Raw genomic sequence first — 7,820 nt, forward strand, 5'->3', positions numbered from 1 at the left:
GGTTAAGTGAAGATTCAGGAATGGGATGGCTATGTAAAGGACCAGCAATGGGATGGTAAAATTAAGGCTCAGGAATGTGATAGTTACGTGAAGACTCAGGAATGGGTTGGGGAATTGAATGGTATGAAGAACCAAGAAATGGATGGCCAAGATCCATTTTACTAAAAGAAAGAAGAGTCTCCTGACCTGCTTTACTCTTTGCTGCCTTTTTGGCCGGAGGTTTGGGTTTTCCTGTATAAAGAAAAGAAAACACAAAGAAATTACTATTACTATTACTATTCTTCAGGCACTGCAAGAACTAAAACTAAAATCAAACTGAAGGAATGGGAAAGTTAAGTGAAGACTCAGGAATGGGATAGTTAAGTGAAGACTCAGGAATGGGATAGTTAAGTAAAGGATCAGGAATGGGATAGTTAAGTGAAGACTCAGGAATGGGATAGTTAAGTGAAGACTCAGGAATGGGATAGTTAAGTGAAGAATCAGGAATGGGATAGTTAAGTGAAGGATCAGGAATGGGATAGTTAAGTGAAGACTCAGGAATGGGATAGTTAAGTGAAGGATCAGGAATGGGATAGTTAAGTGAAGACTCAGGAATGGGATAGTTAAGTGAAGACTCAGGAATGGGAAAGTTAAGTGAAGACTCAGGAGTGGGATAGTTAAGTGAAGACTTGGGAATGGGATAGTTAAGTGAAGACTCGGGAATAGGATAGTTAAGTGAAGACTCAGGAATGGGATAGTTAAGTGAAGAATCAGGAATGGGATAGTTAAGTGAAGACTCAGGAATGGGATAGTTAAGTGAAGACTCAGGAATGGGATAGTTAAGTGAAGAATCAGGAATGGGATAGTTAAGTGAAGACTCAGGAGTGGGATAGTTAAGTGAAGACTCAGGAAAGGGATAGTTAAGTGAAGACTCAGGAATGGGATAGTTAAGTGAAGAATCAGGAATGGGATAGTTAAGTGAAGACTCAGGAATGGGATAGTTAAGTGAAGACTCAGGAATGGGAAAGTTAAGTGAAGACTCAGGAGTGGGATAGTTAAGTGAAGACTCAGGAAAGGGATAGTTAAGTGAAGAATCAGGAATGGGATAGTTAAGTGAAGAATCAGGAATGGGATAGTTAAGTGAAGACTCAGGAATGGGATAGTTAAGTGAAGACTCAGGAATGGGATAGTTAAGTGAAGAATCAGGAATGGGATAGTTAAGTGAAGACTCAGGAATGGGATAGTTAAGTGAAGACTCAGGAATGGGAAAGTTAAGTGAAGACTCAGGAGTGGGATAGTTAAGTGAAGACTCAGGAAAGGGATAGTTAAGTGAAGAATCAGGAATGGGATAGTTAAGTGAAGAATCAGGAATGGAATAGTTAAGTGAAGGATCAGGAATGGGATAGTTAAGTGAAGACTCAGGAATGGGATAGTTAAGTGAAGAATCAGGAATGGGATAGTTAAGTGAAGGATCAGGAATGGGATAGTTAAGTGAAGACTCAGGAATGGGATAGTTAAGTGAAGAATCAGGAAAGGGATAGTTAAGTGAAGAATCAGGAATGGGATAGTTAAGTGAAGGATCAGGAATGGGATAATTAAGTGAAGACTCAGGAATGGGATAGTTAAGTGAAGAATCAGGAATGGGATAGTTAAGTGAAGGATCAGGAATGGGATAGTTAAGTGAAGGATCAGGAATGGGATAGTTAAGTGAAGAATCAGGAATGGGATAGTTAAACGAAGGGGGGACAGGAACAATGGGAAAGTAAACAAGATCAATTTCACTAAAACAAAGAAGAGTCTCCTGACCTGCTTCACGCTTTGCTACCTTTTTGGCCGGAGGTTTGGTTTTTTCTGTATAAACAAAAAAGAACAAATATTAAAGCTGAGCATGCTGACATTACAGATCTTCCAATGTAAATACATGTTTTACTGTACTGTGATTACTGATTTATAAGCTAGAAATGAACACCATATCTATAAATAAGGATTTCAAATCAAATTCAAACCTACACCATTGGAAAGGGTTTTTTTTATATATTGCCTTTATCATATTCCATGGTAAATACATGTCTGGAACCCTTTACCTTTGGTTCTGTGTACATTGTATTGTCCTCCTGAACATAATTGGATGCTCTGAATTTGCGAGGTTGTTTAAAAGTCACTGTACAAATGTTGCAACGTGCAGGTTAAAGGTATAAGTAGGTTACAGCGAAGTGAGGCATAACTGCTTGTTTACCACACTAGTCCAATGAGCGAACATTACCTCGTCTGTTGTATGGCTGACTCTTTTTTAAAGATTTATGAACGTTCATTACTCCGTCCAAAATAAATTTATATACTGGCTCTGACTGAAGGTGTTTTGGGAAAGATGCTGGGGCATAATGTGAAATGTAGTACCTGTAGTGAATTTGCGTGGCATGTCCTGTAGTTCTGCACAGGATAAAACTGACTTTTTACTGCCATGACTTTAATGGGGCACGTAACACAGAAACCCTGCTGGCCATCTGCTAATCACACACTGGAACCACAGTCCCAGTATGTGGCACAGCAGAGATTTTATAAGGTAAGACTACAACACACTGCTTTTTCTGCTGTATTAGCACAGTTATCTTGTTTATAGCATTAGTAATTAATGTAGCTTTTTCTACATTAATGTAGCTCTCTGTCCGATGTCCACTGAAGATATACGACCCTTTAAACTGTCTATCAATCCCATTTCATTTTTGGAAGCAAAGAGATAAAGAGATTTCTAACCTGCACCAGCCTTTCTCCTTCATTTTGGTGGATTACCTTTTTAAACACCTTTAACAAAGACTGCAAGCGTTAAAAACACACTAACATCACATGAATGGTCTATTCATTGAAAACATGACTGAGTACCGTACACATTTTTCAGAAACAAAGAAAGTGTCTTCTGGCCTTATTAACCCTCTCTTCTTTTTCTGTGGATGTCTCTTCTTGGACGCATTAAGAGACAAGCCGTCAATACATTCTAAACACATGTTAGATATTATTTCCAAAGGGATAGTATTGATTCTCCAGCAGATGTAGGACAGGGACTCTAACTACTTCAAAGAAAGAATCCAACTTTCCCAAATTTAAACCCTTATGTGGGAAGAAAGGCTGTAGAAGTGAAACTGCAGAACTGAAAAAGTTCAAAAAGTGATTTCATTATATAGTCATTGCCTGGCAATTTCAACCCCCTTTTTTTTACTAAATACTAATCAAACAGTATCAACATGAAGACATCTAAAATATAAGCATTCTAAATGTAATGGATATAAAATGACAGTTTAGCTTTTTGAATGAAAATATGAATACAGAATATTTATTTCACAATATTAAAATTATTTAACTGCACTAGTAGAATACGGAATAAATGAATTTTTTTCTGACCTGCTTTACGCTTTTCTGCCTTTTTGGCCGGTGCTTTGGGTTTGTCTGTATGAGCAAAAAAAAACAAAAAACATTGCACATCTCTGACATTACTGAAATCTCTCATAAAAATGTACTGTGAACATTTTTAAATTACAAAGGACAGGGCTTTAAGGACCAGATATTCAGCAACTGCAGAACTGAAATTTAAAAGCTTAATGTCGACAATAAATACTACTACAAATACTATTTGCATTGAGCAGCTACTCATCCACAACATGTCCATGTGAATAGCAAGCTAGCAAAATGACTAAAAATGATCAGTTCAAGTTATATAAATCTGTAAAGCCATTCTGACTAAGAATTGCAGGATGACTATCCTTACCATTGATTTACATGGGACTGAATGCTCTTTTAAAGTATTTAGACAATTAAAGATATATAAAATTCCTCATATGTAAAACATAAACATATCTGTAAATAAATTTTGAGTAGTGCTTATGCTAATTTGAGATATGTCTAGCTTAATGTACATTCAAGATATATACAGTTTCAGCTATCTAAAACATAGTGAGTCTTGGTTCTTCCCAAGGTTTCTTCCTGCAGATGCTCCTTCCTTGTCACTGTAGTGATTCCTTACAACATCAGCTGTAAAGTGCTATGCCAATAAATCTGATTTGCCAATGCCAGTTTGTACTCCAGCACAAAAGGATTGGGTTTAAGTGTTTACATTTTTTTTTACTTTGATCTTTCCAAAACAACTTCAACAGTGAGTGTGTATTCATGCACTTCATAATCTGCAGTAAAAGAATTCTGCATTGCAACCAGCCAATAGTCTCACAGAATAAAACCTGACGCAAACATCATGTAAAATACAAACCTCGAGCCACAATATGAACATACATCTTCTAGAAGATGGAGAATGTTTAAGCTCTTCAGTGGGCCCGAGTTACCACAGCCCCAAGTTGGGTAAGGGCCTTTGAGGAGGGGGGGGTTTGGTGGTTGAGGAGGGCCCATGGGTACTGCTCGTGCACAGGGCCCAGAATTTAAAGTCCAATTAAAGAGATACCTGCGGATTATACATGCACTGAGAAGTGTGATTACTGAGCCAAAATCCAGCTCTCTTGATCAGATTTCTTCACCAGATTATTAGACTAGATGTAAGAAATCGGAGTATGCTGGTTACATGGCCATTTGAATAATTAGATAACTGCAGTAATCCGATTATGAGTCTGGAGTGCATGTAAACACAGTCTGATGTCAGCAACATCAAGTTGATCAAACTGAGAGTATTTTGAGATCAACACCCAATTAACCACCACTGTCTACAGATCTGACTCAGTTTCTCTAGGAATATTAACCCTTTAATTATGTAGACATTTGAGACAATATATGGGATTTCTTCTTAAACTGTGTGTGTGTGTGTGTGTGTGTGCGTGCTGAATGGCGGTCTATCTGAATTCTTCACTGTGGATATCCACTCCCTGAGCTCCGGGCAGTATTCATTCACCTCCTTCTCTCCCAGCAAGCTCAGAAATTTGAGGCAAACGGCATCGCCCTTGAAGAGAACTTTGTCTACGAGTTCTGTACTTTGCTTAGTGGGGTCTTGAATATTCTTAAGTTTGTTGTATTCGTCCATCGTTATCAGGTTTTCTGAGTGCATATGCTGCAGAATTAACGTATTCCTGCACAACCATCTGATAAGCTTCACTTTGTTCAACTTTACAGTATCCATTTTGCCCCTGAAATTAAATATATGGAGTATTTAATTGTTGCTAATTAATGCAGTATTTACAGTAAAAATTACAGTTTCGTGTTTATTATGTATTACATGTATTGTTGTATTATATGCATATTATTATATGTATTATATTAATGCAGTAATATCAGTAAAAATGACAGTTTCGTGTTTATTATGTATTATATTCTTAACCTTTAGAGAGACCGAGCCACAAAGTATCCGCTCCCGCCGCCTTCTACAGCAAGCTGCATTGTTAGGGACCGTCCCACAATGTCCACACAAAACTAGTCATGAATAACTCTAGTCAACTTTCTTAAATACACCCATATACATTCCTTATATACTACAAAGCTTATTTGTGAAATCAGTCAATTTATTTATTTTATACTAATGTATTTACTCTAAAAATGTATTAACCCCTTTTATTAGTATATTTAGTATATTTAATACTAGGTTAGTATTAACCTAAATTATCTTTAGACTCTATGGTCTTAAACAAACTGTAAAATACACAGATATGTATTCTGTATATACTACCAGGCTTATTTTCACTCAAAGCTATAGCAGGTCTCCTTTGTTCCCAAATGCCTAAAGTTTTGTTAAAAGTAAAGGTCATGTAAGACGGTAAGTGGTAAATGCCCCTGTCCCAAATCTTCAGAAAACATTTCCAGGGTTCATAAAGTCATGATTGAGTTTATAACATGATACTAGTTTAATATTAACATGTATGTAACTTATAATAATTATTATTATTGTGTGTGTGTGTGTGTATTTTAAAGACATACATTATAATTCATTATAAGAGCAATAAAATTAGTATAAAAGAAAATGAGCTTTGTAGTGAAGACGAGCTTGAAGAATAAATTAAGAGTTACAGTATATAAGGAATATATATATATATATATATATATATATGGGTGTATTTTACTGTTGGTTTGACATCATGAATACTGGGTTTGTCCAGTAATTGTGCGACGGTCCCTAACAGTGCAACTCATTTGAACGTTTGTTGTCTTCAGTTGTTTAAAAACGTCATTTTACTGATAAATCTAAATCTAAAACGGATCAATCGTTCTGATAAATGTTAGGAACAGTGGAATTCCTGATGTCTCACGAAGGTCCACTTTAACCTTTAACATTTAACAACAAAGCTACAGTACATCAGCTTATGTCTGGTGAAGCAGGCTATTATAAATTGTGTTGTATCTAATTAATTATAATATAATTATAAATGAATTATTAAAATCAAACAGCAGCTTAACTTACCGAACACAGCCTATCCCTGTCAGTAACACACGTTTGCTCACCTGAACCACAGCCAGGCCTTTACTTTCACTTACTGTTCAGCAAAGCAGAGAGGATCGACGTTTACCTGTACTGGCCACACCTGATCTGCTCCAGTATGAGCTTCCTATATGGACAAAAGTATTGGGACACCTGCTAATTCATTGTTTCTTCCAAAATCTAGAGTATTAAAAAGAGTTGTCCAGGAAAAAAGGCTTTAAATTAGATCATGGAGGAGCATTGCTGTGAGGATTTGATTGCATCTGAGCAAGACTTAGCGAGTTTAGGATGTTGGATAGTATTGGATCATCCATCATACCAGAGAAGCACAGCTCTACCACTGCTCCACAGCTCCTCAGTGCTGGGGGGCTCTATACCCCTCTACTAGCCCACACCTGGCATTATGCAGCATGATGCCAATAGACCTAGCAGTCCATTACCTATCAGGCAAGTAGCTCTTCTTGGGTTGCATAACTGACCCTAAGGAGGTGACCAAAACTGGCAAAACTGTAAAGCTTCCTGTATTTCAATGGAAAAAGACAATTCATTTACTTTAGTGACGCATGGGCCAGACACCCCACCCTGCAAAAACTCATTACAGGCAGATAGCTAAGCTACTACTATTGGGCCCATTAGCAAGGCCCTTAACAGTGTTCCAGGGGTGCTGTAGCTATGTCTGGCCCTGTGGGTATAAAGCAAAGACTTTTAGTGTAGTGTGTAAGTGTATATATATATATATATTGACATGTTGACATGGTGATATGATAGCTGCTCTCTCCCTCTCCCTGTGTGTACTGTACATAGCTCTATGGCCACCAGATGGCAGCATCACACCATCATAGAGTCACAGGTTGCTCTGCACGACACGATCTGCATATATATGTGTGTATATATATATATATATATATATATATAATTATATATATAATAAATACAATGACTGATCATCCTTTCATCTCTTAAAAACTTGGTGGCTTTTTCTCTATTAAAGCTTCTTCTGTGTTCAAGGCTAATATATATGAAATAATGTAAGAAGATAATATGAGGTATTATAAGAAAAATAAACAGATTTGGTTAGACAATTTATTAGGCACATTAGTTATTAGTTCTCTAATTTAGTATAATATATATATATGTAGTAAAACATTATATAATGTAAAAGATATATATATAAACATACAATAAAGGACAGAAAATCTATCTGAAGCTGATCAATGAGAAGCTAATGTCCCAAAAACGAACATTTCAGCTCCGTTAATGTTGTTCATCCTGTGAAATCTGTGTGAATCTGAGGTCTGAATGGGACCGGTCCTATGAATTTGAGTCCTGTGGGCGTGGCCCGGTGTCCGAGGGCGCGTTTTCATTGGTCTGGAAAACATGCGTAAACTCGCCCGCCAACACTCCCGCGAGCAGAGCTCCTCAGTGCGCCCGAGCGCGGCCA

General features: G+C 37.1%; 1 long non-coding RNA gene across 1 annotated transcript; it reads right to left on the bottom strand.

Moving 5' to 3' along the window:
• Positions 1-202: 202 nt before the first annotated feature.
• On the bottom strand, positions 203-2,755 carry LOC140561482 (uncharacterized). The gene is made up of 3 exons (XR_011980065.1): positions 2,734-2,755; positions 1,786-1,830; positions 203-231 (listed from the first exon to the last, which is right to left on the bottom strand). It is a non-coding gene; the product is annotated as an uncharacterized lncRNA (long non-coding RNA).
• Positions 2,756-7,820: the final 5,065 nt, after the last annotated feature.

The sequence above is a fragment of the Salminus brasiliensis genome, chromosome 8 (assembly GCF_030463535.1).
Source record: "Salminus brasiliensis chromosome 8, fSalBra1.hap2, whole genome shotgun sequence".
In the NCBI taxonomy this organism is placed as follows: Eukaryota; Metazoa; Chordata; class Actinopteri; order Characiformes; family Bryconidae; genus Salminus; species Salminus brasiliensis.